This window comes from Pleurodeles waltl, chromosome 10 (assembly GCF_031143425.1).
Source record: "Pleurodeles waltl isolate 20211129_DDA chromosome 10, aPleWal1.hap1.20221129, whole genome shotgun sequence".
NCBI lineage: Eukaryota > Metazoa > Chordata > Amphibia > Caudata > Salamandridae > Pleurodeles > Pleurodeles waltl.
In genome coordinates this window covers 604,891,373-604,910,073 of record NC_090449.1, presented here as the reverse complement: position 1 = coordinate 604,910,073, position 18,701 = coordinate 604,891,373, and the positions used below count along the sequence as shown (strand labels likewise).

Sequence of the window (18,701 nt, the reverse complement as noted above, 5' to 3'; positions counted from 1 at the left end):
ACCATTTCTGAATACATGGTACATTTATGAGTACGTTAGTACTACATGAGGACCTTTTTATGTCCTCTTGCATGCCTCTTTGAATGAGGCTCAAAACATCTAGGCCCAGATTTGCTATGATTCTGTGTCGGAGTAGTTTCACTTTTGTGCTGCAACCTCATCACAAAATCATTTTTCGATTTGCTAAGCCACCACAGCCACTTTGTGTGGTTTTGCTGTATTTATTAAACACATGTTCCTATGCACCCACCCATGTATTTTGACGTAAACCTAGATTTACAAAGACTTGTAAACCTTGGTTTATGTCAAAATGCCATGCCTCCCTAACCGAAGCATAACAAAGAGAAGTATCTTTATGTTTCCTCATTGTATGCCTCTAAGGATTATTTTTGTGCCAGAAGATGTTCCTTTCCTGCAGAAAACCAATCCTGCACTTAACACCAGGCACGCGTGCACTATGGTGGTGCCTGCAATGGGGCTGGGTAACACATAGTGCTTCAGAAGTAGAGAACAGTAATACTCCATATATTTGTAAATATTGAGCATTTCTGCTTTCTCCCTTTGGCGCAATGTGATGCAGCAAGTTCCTTGCTGTGCCACATCCTGTAAAAAAACAGTAAATATGCCCCCCAACTGCCAAATAATTGGAATGCAAATAAGGGGCAGTCCTTTTGTTTTGTTCTAATCAAATCTAAATGTTTCCTGAGTATTGCCATTTTCGATGTTTTCGGCGATATATCCCAATTTCAAGTAAAAGCATGCAAAATAATAAAACAAGAGTACTACTTTACATTCTCAAGAATAGGCCCCAAACTGTTTAGTAGGTGATACCTGCGTTCACAAGGCACCACCCTTTAGAATTCCCCACCAATGACATTTTCCCTAGAGATAGACACTGCCTAACTTCTCTAGTTGCCAGTTTACTGTTTAGAGTCTAAAACCTGTAACTCCAGCACTCTACGCCAGTTCAAAGCGCTATGAGTGATATGCAATTCTGCAAGCACTATATGTTACTAAATACTTGGCAATAGGAGTGACATGATAAAAATAGAGAACTATAGGAGAATCTAGGCAAATGCAAAAGTTTTCAAAATGTTGTTTCAGCATCAATTAGTTCTTTTTTTAGTTCTAAATATTTTATTAACATTTTAAGTAACAGCACAAAATGTCGGTATATGGAGACATAGAGGATTAAAGAAGCACAGTAGTAACAAAAACCGCAACAATTATGATAAAGGTTGGGGAATCTTATGCAGATAATGCTGAGATAGGAGATTGGGACTAAACATTTGGTACCAGCATGGTCGCTGTTAATTCACAGCTTCTTCAGAAGGGGTCTGATCTCCGCATGTTTCCATCTTTTAGGGAAGGTCGCCATAGTAAAGGAGGCGTTGAGTATGTAAGTGAGTTCTGTGTCTATTTCCTTGGTTCCCAGGTCGAAAAATCAGTGGGGACAGGGGTCGGTCGGTACCCTGGAGTGGATGGAGGTCATGATGGTTGCGGTGGGCTGCATGGCGAATGGGGTTCAAGCCGGGATTGCTTGGTTTTGTGCGTGGGTGGGTAGAGGGTGTTGAAGTTGACCTCAATAGGTTGGGGGTCGAAGCTGTTGTAGATGGTGGGTCTCTTGTTATGAAAATAGTCCGATAGAGTGTCACAGAGTTCCTGGGAAAGGCGGACCGTGTTCTCCATAGCTGAAAGGCTGGAGAAGTCTTTGACTATGTTGAAGAGTTCCTTTGTGCGGTTGGTGCTTGCTTTGATGTAGTTCGTGAGAGCTTCTCTCTTAGTGTCCATGATGTCTTGGCGGTAGTTTTTGAGGGCTAATTGATTGATTGGTCGAAGGTGTTTTTGATGGTGTGCCATTGTTTCTCTAGTCATTTGTAGTCTTGCTTGATGGTTCTGGGGTATACCAGCCGGCTTCTCTTGAGGCGTTCTTGGTTTTGTCTGGCTTCATAGGAGTGACTTTGTCAGTGCATTTGGTGATCCAGGTGGCAAAGTTCTGGAAGGCCTGCTCTAGGTCTGGTGCTACTTTGGGCTGGATGGTGCTGAGGGCCTGCATCCACCGGGTCTCCATCACTTTACTTCATCTGCAGTGGGAGAAACTGAATTGGACAATGGTGTGGTCAGATCAGGTGAGCTTTGTAGTGTGGCTAAATTTGACTCTGACGCTGGATGTGAAGATTGGGTCCAGTGTGTTTCCTGCTTTGTGAGAGGGGTCATGAGCAGTTGGGTGAGGCCGATGTTGTTCATGCTCTCTGAGAGTGTAGTGGTGCTGGCATCATTGGGGTCATTGAGGTGGAAGGTGAAGTCGCTGAGTAGGATGTAGTAAGTGTTTAGAGTCAATGGCTAGGGGGGCGATGAAGTTGGCAATGGTGTTCCAGGATCTGGGAAGGGGTCCTGGGGGTTGGTAGGCATTGGTGCTGCTGATGGTTGTCTTAGTGTTGGTTAGAAGTTGGAAGTTGAGATGTTCCATGATAGGTGTGGGGTCATTTTTGGTGGAGATACATCGGATGGTTTCCTTGTGGATGATGGGGATGCCTCCCCGTGTTCGTCCAATCAATCAATCAATCATTCAATTTGTAAAGCATGGCTTTTCACCCCGGGGGTTATCTAGGTGCGGTCGTTACTGCAAACTAGTAGGTACTCCTCTAACAGCCATGTCTTGAGCTTCCTCCTGAAGTCGAGGAGAATATGCAGGTGGGGGGGGGGTCATTCCAGACCTTGGTGGCAAGATAGGAGAAGGAGTGCCTTGCGGTGCAGCTGCGTCTAACTCTTAGGACTTGATTGAGGGTTGAAGAACAGACTTCCCTGGTGGTCGGTGGAAGGAGAGTTTGTGGTTGATGAGATTGGGACCGATGCTATGGTGGGATTTCTATGCGTGGGGGAGAAACCTGAATTTGCACCTCTTGTGCATGGGCAGCCAGTGGAGGCCTATGATGTGGGGGGTGATGCAAGTCTACCTGGGGAGGTTCAGGACGAGTCTTGAGGCTGTGTTCTGGATGGTCTGGAGGTAGTGGAGGAGCTGGGCGGGGAGTCCGATGCAAAGGGCATTTTCGCAGTCTAGTCTGCTGGCGATAATGGCTTGGGTTACCGTCTTTCTGGATTCAATGGGGATCCATCTGAAGATCTTCCATAGTAAGCAGAGGTTGTGGAAGCTGGAAGCACCACTGCATTTATCTGTCATTTGAGTTTGTTTTTGATGTTTTGATGATTTCAGATTGCGGGCATGGTCAGTCGGGGGTTGTCCTAGCGTGGAGTGCCAAAAGGAGTCAGCCCAGAGGAAGATGTTGTTTCCGAAGATGGTCACCTCTGTCTTGTCCGTGTTAATTTTCATGCAGTTGGATTTCATCCATTTGGTGACATGGGTAGTTGTCTCTATGGGTGGCGTGGTCTTCAGAGAGGGAGAGAATGAGTTGAGTGTTGTCGGCATATGAGCTGATGTTGAGTCCATGGGAACAAACAATCTCAGCCAAAGGCATCATGTAGGTGTTAAAAGGGGAGGGGCTGAGTGAGGATTCCTGCAGGACGCCGCAAATGGTGCTCTTTGGTCCCGAGGTAAAAGGTGGGAGGCAGACTCTCTGGGTTCTTTCTGTGAGAAAGGCATAGATCCATTTCAGGGCGTTGATTCAGATCCCAATGTGGTAGAGTCTGGAGGTGGGAGATGGTGTCGAACGTGGCAGAGAGGTCGAGGAGGATCAGGGCCGCTTTCTCTCCATTGTCGAGGAGCGACTCAGTGTCATCCATTGCAGCAATAAAGGCATTTTAGGTGCTGAGTTGGTGGGGAAGCCGCATTGGAAGGCCTCCAGTAGATTGTGTCTTTCCAGGTGTTTGGAGAGCTGCTAGTTGATGGCTTTTTTCTAGGACCTTAGCTGAGAAGGGGAGCAGTGAAATAGGGCAGTCATTTTGAGTTTGCTGGGGTTGGCGGGTGGTTTGCAAGGAGAGGCTTGACCTCTGCTTGCTTCCATGCTTTGGGGATGGTGGCAGTCCTGATGGGGGTGTTGAGGATGGGAACGAAGATGCTGTTGATTTCTTTCTGGCCCAGATTGAAGATATAGTGGGGCATGGGTCGTTGGGTGAGCCGGAGTGGGTCGAATTAATGAGGGCTGCTGTTTTCTGGATAGATAGAGGCTTCCTGTTGGTGATCAGGTGACTGGGAGTGTCGCCTAGTGGGGTCAGTAGGTGGTTGATGCATGTGAGTGAAAGTTTCTGTAGATAGCTGTGTTTTTTTTGTGAAAATAGTCGGCTAGTGAGTCGCAGTGGGTCTGAGAGGTTTGGATATTGTTTTTGGTGGCTGCTGGGCAGAAGAACCCCTTGACGATCTTGAAAAGTTCCTTCAGGCAGTTGGTGCTTTCCTCGATTCGGCTGAGGAGGGCACCCTTTTTTGCTTAGCTGGTGGAGATGATATTTGTTCAGTGCTTCTTTGAAGGTGGTGCGGTCTGCTTGGTCTCTGCTGCTGCGCCACCAACTTTCTAGCCATTTACATCCCGGAGTTCGGGGTGAACCACATTGTGGAGTTGCTGGATCTTCTGGAGGTGGAGTTCTATGAGAGGGTGACTTTATTGGCACTTTTTAGGATCCATATTGATAGAGTGCAGGCATCTTGCTAGAGTTATCCAGAGAGGATGGGTTTGCTGGAGCAGAGGCCAGTGGTCAATTGGGTCTCTGTGATTTTTTTCCCTATCTGCAGGAGGGGGAAGCTGTGGTGTAATTCTCTGGTCTCCTGGTTATGAAGAAATGTACCAAGTGGTGGTCGGTCCTTGTGAGCTCAACTGTGTTGGAGAACTTAAATTTGTTGCTGGCTGTAAAAATGGGGTACAGGATGTGTCCCCCGGTGTGTGTGAGGCTGGTAACTAGTTTGTGTATTTGTGGTTGTGGGGGTTATCTTGGTAGAAATTAGGAACACCTAAAAACATGTAGTTTGTTGAGTTGATGGCCGGGGGGGCGACGAAGTCTGCAATGGCCTTGCAGAAGGCGGGACGGGGTTGCAGAGGTCTGTACGCGAGGGTTCCCTTGATGGTTGTTCTGGCATCGATTGGGATAATGAAGGCAATTTGTTCCATGAGGTGAGACGTCTCTTCCTCGAAGGTGGTACGAGGGAGGCTGTATTTATGCATGATGGCGATGCCTCTTCCATCCTTGTTGTGGTGGTCTTAGTGAATCCGCTTGCAGCCTTGCGGGTTGGCGTAGGTGAAATCAGGGGCCAAAGCGGGTGTGAGCCAAGTCTCGGTGATGAACATCAGCTCCCGGCTGAGGGTAGTTATGGTGTCCCATATTTTCGAGGCGTGTTTGCAGAGCGATCTTGTGTTGAGCAGTATGCAGTGTAGTTGTTTCTCGGCTTAGAGGGCTGCGGTGGGGCTCCCATGGAGGTATTGCTGTTGCAGGTGAAGTGGCATTAAGGGGCAGGCAAATGGCCTTCTGGGAGGAGGTGATTCAGTAGTTGTTGTCCTGGTTCAAGGGGGCCAGGTCCTAGAGCTCGGCGGCAGAGTATCAGCAGATAGTGGGAGAGCTGTGGTTCCTGGCACTCAGCACGGTCCAGGCTGCGATGGGCACAGACAGGCTCTTCCATTTGTTTGTGTGGTCTTGGTGTATCATCTAGTTCAGCATTGAAGTAGCTATGTCGTGCTTTGAGGATGGGCTATGCCACGTTTCGGTGATGAAGATTTTATTGGGGGCATGGTGGTGGTGTCTCAGATTTCTGTGGCGTGTTTACAGAAGGATCGGGCATTGAGTAGAATGCATTGAAGCAGTTCTGGAGCATTCAAGGGGGTCTGGCAGAGGTTCCTGCATGGGCGGGCAGTCCTGTGTTGCAGGAGAAGCAGCAGTGTCAGCAGCAGAAAGGTCCTTCCGTTGTGCTGGGGAAGAGGAGCAGCAGTTGTCAGGTCTAGGAGAGCTTAGGTCAGCAGGAAGCAGTGTGCTGGCTGCCAGGACAGAGATGACGCAAAGTGGGAGCTGGCACAGGGACCTGCTCAATGTGGTTGCTCTGTAGTCTCCATTAAGTAGGTCCTGGGGAAGGGAGGGGTGCATAAGACAGTGGGCAGGCCAGCAGATGTCTAAAAATGGGCAGGAAGGGAGCACAGGAACATGGAGTGGCCGCAAAACAATGACAAGCTACTAAGGACCAACAATGCAAATAGAATACAAGGGTTATTACAATGGAGACTATTCATGTAAGTTACAGTGGAGAAAAAAGCACTAAAAAAAGGGTTAGCAGTTACAGTTACAATAGCAATTGACAAGGGAGAAGCAAAGCACTATCAAAAGAGTTACCAGTAAAGAATAGAGATAGCACATACTGAAGGAGCAGCACGTCAGAGAGAGCCATGGGTCAGCAGAAAGGTGGAGCTGGCACATGGACCTAAAACGAAGTAGGTGAATAGATAGCATGAGGGAGCCATGTGAGCTGCTGATAATCTGTCAAAGTTGGCGTGGAAAATGGAACCTATAGAAGTATGGCAGGGTTGAAGACATCCTTTACAATAGAGATCCTGTACAGAGGAGATCCTTTATAATAGAGAAAAAATGTGAATGAAAACATCTGGTGTTTCCCATATTTGCTGTGGAGTAATAGGATTGCCTTTGTGAAGTGAATGGGATATATGTGTGCTTCTAAGATAAGTGACCCACGTTCACCATGTATGGTAAGACACATTGTTAAGGAATATCCAGTCAATTAGAATGAATTTGAGGGCAATACTGAGAAGCAGATGTAGTAGAGCGAGGTCTGAAACTGGGAGTTCTATATGGGCCATGACTGTGGCCAAGGGTTATCATCAGGAAGTTCAGTGGAATGTCGACCTTGAACATTTTGTTTAGTAGGGAAGAGATATTTGCACAAAAGGAAGAAAGGCAGGGGCATGAAAGGAACATATGTTCCGTATTTCCAGGTGATGAGTTGCAGGCCCAGCAAGTGTCAGTATCTTTACGTTTTCGTTTGAGCAAAGAACTTCCTCTGTACCAGGGAGAGGATTTATTTGTTTTAAAGTTGACGTGGGCATTTTTTTCCCAAATTTCCTCAACAGGACATAGTGAGTCTTTAGAGGAAAAGTAAGATGGTCATTTACTTAGTAGGGCAGAATTTTGATGAGGAGTGGCATTACTGAGTAATTTATAGATCTTGGATGCAGCATGGCCTCCTGTTTACATGAGCTGCACCTTGCTAAGAAAAGTTGATTTATGTTGTAGGAAGTTATGGAAATCCATGTTTGAAAGACCATGCTTCCACTGTAATGCTACAAAGGATAGTGGTTTGGAGTCTATATATAGATCCGATATGAATGAAAAACCTTTGGACGCCCATATCGGGCTGACGGATGATGAAGTGGTGATCTGTAGTTTCTTGTTCCATAATGACAGGGAAAATGATTTGTGCTTACTGGATGCAAGGGATTTGTCTACTGACAATAAGGCTGAGGTTGTATCTTTAAGGAATTTACTGGAGTGTGGATAAGAATGGGGGCCATAGGGCCATATGTATGAACACATTTTCCCATAGACAAGGAATGGGTAAAACCCTTTGATACATCTGGCCCATAGTTGGTTGCTTCTAGACAGAAAGAGTGGCTGATTTTCTTCTCCATATCAAGCCATGCAGGTTTCCTGGAGGTGTCAACCTCAAACCAACTCACCCCTTGTGTGGTCAGATATGTTGTTTGCTAATTTACCCAATTTGGAAAGTTGCATACCCCTTGTTTGGAGGTGACTGTCAGTTTTCTAAGGCCAATTCTAGCTTTTTTCTTGCCCAAGAGAGTTACAGAAACAGTTTTGTCGATTTTATGGAAGAAGGTGTGGAACAGACAGACGAGGAGCCTGCTAGTCAAGAAGTTGATTAGAGGGGACACCATCATTCTGACAGTTTCTCAACTGCCTCACCATGAGATATGTTTAGGAGTCTATGAAGACAACAGAGCTCTAATATTTTCAATACGTTTTGTTGGATTGGGGAATACTGATTCTGAGAGGTTGTTACAGAACCAGATGCCTAGGTATTTAATGAAATTAGACTTCCTTTGAAAATTGGAGGTTCTGACAATGGAGGTGTGACAATGAATGTTCAGAGATATATTTATTCAAAGAATAACCAGAAAAGGAAGCAAACTGATCAATAGTAGCTAGGACCACTGGGATGGCTGAGCTATATATAAAATGTAATCTGTATGCACAGCTGTATTATGGGTTAAGTCCCTGAACTGTATACTTGGGATTTCTATGGACTTATTTAACTTTATTAGGCGGGATCAATGGCTAAAATTAATAGTAAGGGGGATAGTGGGCAACATTGGTGGGTACACTGCTTTAGGGCAAAGGGTTGTGACAGGGCGCCATTAATTTTAATTGTAGCTGAGGGGTTGGTGTATAAGGCCATGGTAATTTTGATGATGAAGTCACCCAGATAATAGCTGGATAGGGCGCCTTCTAGGTATGGCCAGGAAACCTTATCAAAGGCCTTCCCCGAACAAAGGTTTGATAGAATTTGATAGGCTGACCATCTGGTCCTGGGGCTTTACCAATTGGGGGAGCTTTTTATATATACCATAATCTTGTCTCTATCAGTATGTTTGTTTAAGGATAATCTATTATTGAAAGGCTATGTTGAAATTCTAAATTGGCCTCTTTGGGTGCATTAATGGTCGGGGTGTATAGTTTGCTATAAAATCTTTGAAAGACTTTGAGGCTATCCTCCGTTGCCATTTGCCGTCTACCCTGGTTGTCTTTAATGCTCTGGATTAGAGTAGAATTGTGTTTGAATTTCAGGCATGCCACTAAGGATCTACCGGCCTTGTTCAAGTAAAACAATTTCTTGCCTTTCTGGGCGTGCACCCATAAGTGAGCACCTTTACTCATGATGGACCTTTATTCCTATTTGAGACATCTGAGTGCCGAAATGCCTGAAGGATCATTTGATTGTCTTTATACCAATTCTTTAGCCTTAATCTGAGCAGTTAGTTTATCAAAAGATGCTTTTTTAAGTTTATTTTTCCTGAACATGCAGTTTTTGACCTGACCTCTGAAAAAAACACTTCACAGTGTCACTGAGTATTAGCTGGGAAGAAGTTGAAACTTTGTTTTTCTGTATGAATAGAGCCAGTTCTTTATGTTAGTCCAGAACCTCAGTGTTCATACACCAGGTATGTCCTTTAAGTCGGATGGGGAGTATTGGTAAAGTGACAGAGATAGCTGCATGGTCTGAAATTGTGATGGGTTCAATAGAGGTGGAGGACGTGTCATGAAGTAGAGAGGATTTGACTAGAAGGTGGTCAATTCTCCAGAAGCTACTGTGCAGTGGAAAGAAAAAAGTGAAGTCCCTTTCTGAGGGTTTTTCAGTCTCCAGACATTGATTCGGCTGTGTGCTGTACAAAAGGAGTGTATCACTTTGTAGGCCTTGGGGATTCTGTACCTTAAAGCTGATTGTCTATCCAAAGTGGAGTCCATTGAGAGGTTGCAGTCACTGCCCAGAACAACCTGGGCATGGAGTGGGTGGGAGAGAGAGCTTTGCAAATAAGTTGCGCCAGAATTTAGGGTCTTCCAAAGTAGGAGCATAAACGTCTACTGCATAAATCTCTGTTGTGCTACTCTGAAGTCACATGTTGAAAATAAGAGGCCAGAATTTTTGGAAATCAAGGTGCTGAACATATAGGAGCCGACATATTAAATAATACTAAACTTCTATGCATTCACAATATATCCTGAACATGGTGAACAAATTAGAGCACTAAAAATGAACATATCATACCCAGGAGAATGTGGATATGCACCTGTGAGGGCCTGCAGGATTGAAGCCAAATGGATGGCCAAGGAATTGTCAAGTAACATGAGCACCAAGCATGGTTGATAGAACAAGGTTCAGATCGTTAACAAATGCACTTACCAAAGGACTAAACGCACTATGACACAATGTTAATGCTAACAAAGTCTATGGTACAATGAAGAATGGTAAAATGCAAAAGGCAAAACCATAGGTATGGAGGCCATCTCACAAATGTAATCACTCAAGATGGAGCTCTATCGGTGCACCAACTACCTGCCATGAGAATAGTGCAGGATTAGAACCCTGAACAACAATCAAAGGAATTAACAGAAGTGACGTACTTTGAGGTATGTGATTGCTGTGCATCAAGGCAGTGGATAAGTCAACACATAGCATTATGAAAAACATCAACCAAATACAAAACTTACAGAGTCACCAAGCTTGTTGAAGCTAACAATATTATTTAGATTGTACTATGCGTTAATCCGTGACCCATTGTGATAATAGCAATGATGATATGAGAAAATTAGATGCCTCGTGGGTTCCTTATGGTGAGTGTATGTGATAGGTAAAGGTCGAAACAGGATCAAATACGGATGCAGATCCTAGAAAAAGGGGCTCCTTACAGAAAGTAAGCAGTCATTATAAAGTGAGTAGAGACGTATTAGATAGTCAGCCAGGTTTACTTTGTGAGTCCTCTATTTGACTCTCAAAGATGTTGTCCAAGAACATCATCAAATACTCAGGTTTTAAGAATACATGGGTCTGGCATTTGTAGACAATTTTACATTTGGATGGGTCAATGAAAAATATTGGATTGCTCTTTCTAACAATGTCTTCTTGAGAGCCAGAAAGCCCTTCCTTCTAGAGACAATGTCCCTGGCAAAGTCTTGAGAGGTAGAAATCCTAGCGCCTTGGCAGGAAACCCATTTAATTTTCCTCATGTGTGCCAGAATTAGCTCCGACTGATGGTAACACAATTGTTTGAAGATCATAGCACTTGGAGATGTGGTGTTCTTGGTGGTCTTAAAAGTAGGGACTCTGTGAGTTCTTTTGAGTTGGAAATCCTTGTTGAATGAAATACCTAGAGTCAACAGGATCCAGGATTCCAGAAAGGCAGTTACAAGAAGGTGCCTTGTTCTCTGACCCTTCCGGTAGTCCAAAGATCCTGATGATGCCTCTCCTGTTGCTGTCTTCTAATTTGGTGATTTCGCATCTAAGGGAGGCCAGCATGGAGTCGTTTTTTAGTAAATACTTGGACCGGGCCGTTATATGATCCTCCAACATGCTTAATCGAGCTTCAGGGTGGAGACTTCCACCTAATCCATACTAGTCCTTGTATTCTGCACAATGTCATGGACATCATTCATTTTTTTAAGGATTGTTTCCAATGTGATGGGATTCTCTTTTCCGTCCTTAACTAGCATTTCAGGAGGGGGAGGTTCCTGCTTGGATGTTTTCAGACTGCAGTTTCCCTCCTCCTTATGGTCTTTGTTTTCCTTCATACTCGTTGAATACAGTCGCACAACCGGCAGCAGAAACTGCAAGATGCACTTACATTGGTGTAGCACTAATGTAGCGAGAAGGAGGAAGATAGGTTCTGTAGGCCAAGTGTGCCTGGAGTAGGTAATATGTAGTATAGTCACTGGGAGTAGGGTAGTCCTGCAGTGAGGCTTTTGATGGAGGAGATCGTGATAGCAGCACACCAGTAGTGGTAGACACAGGCCCACAAAGTGTTGGATTTGCACTCTAGAAGAAAAGTTTGTTCTGTTGTCTTGTTTTCCCCACTGTACCCTTTGCTCCCTTTACAGAATGAAGGACCTGTGATCAGTGGTCCCACAAGAAGAAAGAGATGGTACCTGGAGGTGGGAGTTCGCAGGTCACAATAATAGCGTCACTGGGGACACAGGCTGCCCATGTGTAGAGGATGGCCACAGGTGATAGTTTTCCCAGGTAGTGGCGTTTGGTGAGTTAGGTCGCCCTTCTGAGAGTGGGGTGGAGAAAGGCCATCAGATTGCCTGACTAGTGCTTCGTTCGCTGAGTGCCGCCATCATTATTTCCTATAGCTCCTCGAGCGCTGTGGTAACTACTGCCTTCAGTGTTCGCCTGGACTGTTGGAGGCGCACACTAGGCATCCCCGGTGTTGGCACACGGATCCGCAGTGTCTCATGTTCAAAGTGTCAACCGAGGCTGTGGAAACAGTCTGTCGGTGTTGCGGGCCCTCAAAGCTTATAAAGCAGCAGCTATCTCGCGTGGACACTGGCCACACCCCCCAACACCGATGAGGTACTACCAATATTATGATGGATCTGTAAAGAGGATCTAAAATCCTACAAGAGTCACTGAACTTGCATCACTATATATATATAGTGTCATTTTTATATGAATTATATTTTGTGTGAATACTTGTTTCAATAGGTCGAATTAAACAAAATGGGGTAATTGAAACACACACACGGTTAATAGTAAGCTGCTTCCCGACTGTCAATCATTTTAATGATCATGTGGATTTAACCTTTACAGGGAAAAATTTAGATTTGATTCAGTGTTTGAGTCTCTCTGCCGTGTTAAAACGCATAAAAAAAACTGAAAGAGTGTCAGTCATTAACACCAGCAAAACGCATAAAAGCAGACAGTAATGGAGTCAGTATCTATTATTCCTCATTTTAACTTACTGAACGCTAAAAGCCTTACTTTTAAAATTTGCTGGTAAATACAACAGTAATGCCTAGCGACCATAGTAACATTACCAAGGAGAAACACCGCTGTTTTCAGAGTGTTGGCTGTAAGTACGAGGAATAACCAGTGGTAATAAGGTTATTGTGCAAAAAATGTTGCACCGGTAATGGAACCCCAGCACTATGTCTGCAATAGCCAGAATTGGGTTTCAGAGGGTACCTCTTACTTGTGGGTCTCGGTGCCAGTGCACTGTTGTACTGTTAATAGCTACACTCCTGGTTTTGCCCAAGCATTTAGCTGTCGGTGACATTATAGGTAATTACTACGAGGTGCGTGGTCAACTAACCACCATCAATGGTTATATACAGAGTAGCAGTAAAAATGTTTGCTGGTCTGATTGCGATATATTTTTACCCCATTCTACATCATTACTGAACTTTTCTAAATAAACAGATAAGCCCGTAGATAAAACTATCCACAAATGGAAAATCTGCTGTTGGGTTCTTCTTCTCAGATTTTCACAGTTGAATAACTTCCAATGACTTCCAATGTGAATCTTAGGTGATCAACAAAAGATTAATGAAATAAACTAGAGTCTAGGATCCTTCAGAGAGTGTTTAATTTGTGCAGGTGTTTCAAGTGGTGGGTACCAGCACTCATTTTTGGTGACTGGAATATATTTTTAATCATCAGACTTTGACCTTGTGCAGGAGAGAGAAAGAGGCGGACGACAGTGAAAGAAGATGAAAGATAAAAATGTGAAAACAGTCCAAAGGAAAAAACAAATTAAAGAGACCTGGGGAGAGTGAATTAAAGAGACAGAAAGTGTAGATTGGCGGAAAAAGAAACTGTGAGGTGGACTCAACACTAGGTAGTCTCTGTTCTTGCCAATCCCCAAAATTCAGCAGTGGTGGTGGCAGGCTCCTAGGAAAATAAGCTCGGTACTAAAAATGAGTGTTAGTGCACACTACTAGCCCTGTATGAAATTTAACATGTTCAAATTGCATAGTTTCTGGAATTTAGCATACGTCTTGTTGCACAAAATTCCCCAAATTACACCATTACGCCACATTGTGTAATCACACTGCCTTTCTTGAAAAAAAAATAGATGAGAGTGTGGGAACAATGTAAACTACCGGAATGCAAGCAGCTGTTGTTTACAGCATTTGTATTTTGTATTCTATTTTTTTAGGTCCATTTGTCATAGAGGGCGTGAGAATCCATGTCATACTAAAATATGGTGCTAAATGAAGGATTCGCATTTCATGTAATACATAATTTTGCAGAAATTCCACATCATTACACAAAAGTAAATTACACAAATTTTGCATATCCTTACCCACTACCTGAAGCCACCTGCACAAATTACGCAAATCCCAAAAGTGTATACACTAAATCAGTTACCCACTTGTCTCTTGCAACAGACAATATGGCTGGTCCCTAAAAACGCACTAAATTTCTTCAGTGCCATCTTGATCGGAAATTCATTGATTCTGTTCTTCAGGTGAATTTAATTTACAAATCTGGTTTGTCCTGTATCATTCTGTTTTCTACAGCAGGTTTGTGGTGCTTAATCCCAACATGGTCATCACAAGCCCTGATCAGAAGGGCTGGAATTTTTTTTTTTTTTGGGGGTTCTTTCACACACAAAATGTAAATCAGTAACTATAGCCTGCAATCATGGAATGTCTGGGGATGCGGCATCACTGGAGCATGCCCTCAACCCCCAGTTCAGCTCCTATAGCCCTAATGACTAAAAATAAAATTAAATAAGAATTCTGACGGCTCTGTTGTACAATTTTGAGCCGATATCAGAATTCCTAAACACATTCTAGAAATGATAAATTGCTCTGCTGCATATGCATCTGTGTGCCAATCAACATTCACAACAGTTAAAATATTTTCTCAGACTCGAAGGTAGCAAAAGACAACGCTCCAATGCAGTTTTGCTAGCAATTTTCCTGTAATTAGGGAGAGCCGTCAGTAACAGTATTACTATTAGGTGACTATTGTACAAATAGTCAAAAATCGAAAAGTCGAAAATTCGTACTGAATGTGATTACAGTTAAGAGGAAGCTATCGAACGGACACATGGGAACGAATTGCACTCACAACTCTGTGCTCCCAAGATGACAATATGAGTGTGTTGTAAAAAAGGTGCATTCATTTGGTTATGTGTGGTAACTAACTTAGTGATGATTAGAAGGTAGTTAATGTTTAGCTCCTTTATGGTGCTTACTTAAAATTCTGATTTCAAAATTTGTAAACAAATTCAGCCTCTAGGAATCCATCAAAAGGAAAATATATGCTTATAGGTTGAAACTGATATAATGAACTAATGTTCCCTACGGACATGTCATTTCCTGACTGAAGATTAGGATGTTATAATCCCCGACACCTACAGCTCCTTATTCATTTCTTTCCAAGTCCGCATTCTATCCATTTAGCACAGCAGCACTTCCTATCAATTCACGAAGCAGCACCTTTACCCTTTGATAGCAGGTTAGACCCATCAGTACATATGCTACTTGAGATTCTACACTAGAACCAAGCCTGGAGTTGAACCACTGAAAGAGAGAAGGGCAGATGCACATGAGAAGAACTCGAGGGAAAGGGGCCCTCGTAGGCAGGCATCTTAACTGTGAGGCATAAATATTTTAATCTTCAGTATCCTCTGCTTCTGTCGCCTCTTGCTTCATGATATTCAGAGTCAGATGCATGGTTACCGAGCTTGAATGAAATTTTAATGGCGCCAATGAAATTCACAATAATTCCAAATTTCAGGCCATGCCAAATTTGTAAAATTTCTCCCATTTCATATCACTCAATTTTGCTTATGTTTTTACCTGGACACGTTTCTCACTCTAAAATGACACAGGAAGTAACAGATGGAAATTGATTCAAGCAGAAAATGTCTAACCAAAGAACTTTTCTACTGGAACTTGTCTCCAGTAGATATCTTGTGAGCTTTCTTATGGGGCCTGGGCATTTAATTCAAAACAAAGAGACACTGGCAAATCACATTTCACTATGAAAGTGTAATTGGAATTTTCATTGACTTTTACAACATTTCATAAGACAAAATCATGCAATTTTGATCAACCCCTATTTTTGGTTGCCTACAGCTCAAGCTCTAATGATCCTTGCAGAAGAGCCTTCAGCTGCTTGCCCTCCGTTTTCCACATTGCACAGCATGCCGCAGCTCGGCACAGACTGGCTATTGGCCACTGAGTTGAAAGCATTTTCATCCTCAGTGACTTGCACATCCCTTAGATATCAAACACCGTTATGTCATATTTAGTATCTTGAGCAAAATCTATTTTTCTAAGCAACAATATTTTGCTTTCTGGGACTAGTCATTTTATTGTCACAATCACGAGTATCGACAGAACAACACGAGCATGCTGAAGGTTGTTTCTTAAAAACACAGGTCTGGCTGAAGGTGTCTTACACAACTTTGATCAACTTGGTAGCTGCACTCCTTTGGACTATGCCTCGCACTTCATGCCAGGTTGAGCCTCCCAAGGTGCATGTTGTCCATGGGCGCTATCATGATAAGCAAGTTATTGTACCATTCAAAACATGTATTTCAGCCCTGTTGAGAGGATCGAGTACTTCCTGGTCAAATGTACAACGACCTTGCTAGTAATATTTTCTGTTATATAATAAATTAAAGCATATGTGTTACTATTGGACTCGTTTAAATCTAAGAGTCCGTTTCCCTAGGTGAGGTCTGTGCGGTCTTCAGTTGAGTTATGTAGATTTTCCTGGTATATTATGAAGGAAAGTCTTATTTTTATTAAAGACACAGAGGCCAGTATTATGCCTTCTAATATTGCTTTTATTGAAATAGCAGTAGTCAAGACAACGGAAAGAACCACAAATTCCAAGAGGCTAAACGAAAGTAGCCAATTGGAAGACAAAACGTAACCATAATAACATCCAATAACGTGGCAAGCATATGTATGATAACTAACATGACTGCGAACAGCACTCTTTTCTTGTGAGAGAAGTCAGAAATAAACATTAAACAAAGGAAAAATTACTAGAACAATACAAATGGCTAAGGTCAGTGCAAAAAGTCCTGACAAACATTCATAAACGTTGATCCAAAATGTAGGAATGGAGGAGGAAGGTCCAAAAGATCAGGCGAGAAATGTAGTGGAGGAGAGCAACTTGTTGATCCAAGCTGGGAAGATGGAACTTTAAGACGAACTGAATACGCTGCAGTATCTGTGAGGGAGGGAAACAACAAAGAAAATTATAACGCATGTTGAGGTGGGATAATACTCGCCTCCATGTCTTTAATAAAATGAAGACTATTTTTCATAATACACTAGGAAAATGTACATTTTATAGCTTATTTTAAAGCATACCAACTACAACAGAGGAAGATGTAAGAACTGGTTTACAATAAAAAGTTCAAAAAAACAGAGTCATTAGACAAATCAGTTGATCTCAGAATATCCTCCAGAGGGGAGCCAGCCCAAAAAGCTTTAGAAGCCATAGCTTCCCTGGCTGAATGGGTACCAAAACAGGAAGTATCAATCCCTGCCAAAAACATAACCCATTTAACCCAGCAACCAAGAGTAGGAGAAGAAACAGGTTTATGGGGCTTTATGAAGGAAATGAGAAGTTGGGTATCCAAGGAGGTTCTGAGACCAATTGAAAGATGTTTGTACACTTTGAGACATTGTGCTACTCAAAGTTCAGGATGGTCTGGGAAGTGTGGATAAAATACAGAGGTTAAATTATTCTTTGTCTGTTTATGGATAGAAAACAGTGCACCTGTAGGAGTAAATTGTCTAGAGGTAACATCTAACGCTCTTACATCTGAAAGACGTTTAATAGAAATGAGACACAACAACATAGTGAGTTTTGCTGATAACGTTTTAAGAGGTAATGCATCATTATCTGGCCAAGACAGGAAAAATTTCAAAACAACATTTACATCCCAGAATGAACTGCATTTTCGAATAGGAGGATTAGAAATTTTTACTCCCTTTAATAGTCGTCAGATGAGTAGATGTTCACCAACTGGTTTTCCATTGACCTGAGGATGGACAACAGAAATAGCGGATGTGTAGAGATTGATGGTACAATATGTTTTCCCTTTACTGGCTTCTGCTGCCAGAAAATTAATAATGTAAATTATATCTGCTAAAAAGGGATTGACTTGTTTCGCCAAACACCAGCTTGACCAAAGAATGCAGGCTAACTTGTAGACTTTTGTTGTTCCAGGTATTTATTGATATAATTTGCAGCTTCAGGTAAAAGGAACGGAGAAGGTTCAAAAACCCTGTCACTTTCCATGCTGGTAAAAGGAGGGAATTGTTCAGAACTAGATGGTGAGGATTGCCTGATGGGTCTAGCAGAAGAGAGGGGAAAGAAGGAACCAGACTTGAGAATGACAAAAGAGAACTGCTAAAACAAGAGTTGCTTTCTGTCATCTGATTTGAGCTAATACTCTGTTTATCATGATGAAAGGAGGGAAAGCATAGTTCACCATCTGGGACCAGTCCTGCGAAAAGGCATCCGATGTCAAACCAATGGACCCCAGTGCCAGCTATAAAATAGAGGCAATTGGTGATTGAGTCTGGAGGCGGAAGGTCTATATGGAATGGACCCCACTTGCAAAGAAGAGATCTGAACAGAGAGGGACGAAGTTTCCAGTCACTTGAATCAATAAGGTAACAAGAGTGCCAATCTGCTACTGAATTTTGTAAACCTGGAAGGTATTCTGCTTTCAAGGAGATTTTGTTGAGAAGGCAGACCTCCCATAGACTTTTTGCTAGTTCTGCCAGGGGTTTGGATTTTGTGCCCCCTAAGTGATTGATGTCTCTGACAGTAGAGATGTAGTCCATGTGAAGAAGAATGGAACAAGAGACATTGGTCCACATTAAGACATTGGCGGTCTAAATCGCCTACCGCTGAGGTGACGGCACCAAAAGACGTCACTGCAGCTACCATCAATTCGCCAGATTATGACCACAGTCGGATTTCCCCCAGAAGAAGGGCAGTAATCCAGCCGTGGCCATACTGGCGGATAGTGGTAAGGTGGCACTGCTACCACCAGCAGCGCCACACCAGTAGACCGCCACCAGCCGTATCATGACACATGATACGGCCTGGCGGTGTTCTGCTGGCGGGCGCTGCTGGTGGTAGCAGCGCCCCGTCCCATTCCCTGCTGGAAGGACACCTGGCTGCAGGTAAGTTGGGCTTCCGACAGGGGAGGCGGGTGGGGGGTGTTGTGTGTATGTGTGTGGGGTTGTGTGCATGA

The 18,701-nt window shown here is 43.3% G+C and overlaps 1 long non-coding RNA gene across 1 annotated transcript in view; it reads right to left on the bottom strand.

Annotated features, from left to right (window-relative positions):
• Positions 1-16,254: 16,254 nt before the first annotated feature.
• Positions 16,255-18,701, bottom strand: part of LOC138260796 (uncharacterized) — an 81,622-nt gene continuing 79,175 nt past the window's right edge. Inside the window, exon 3 of the long non-coding RNA XR_011198996.1 lies at positions 16,255-16,654. This is a non-coding gene — a long non-coding RNA (uncharacterized lncRNA). The remainder of the gene's footprint in view (positions 16,655-18,701) is intronic.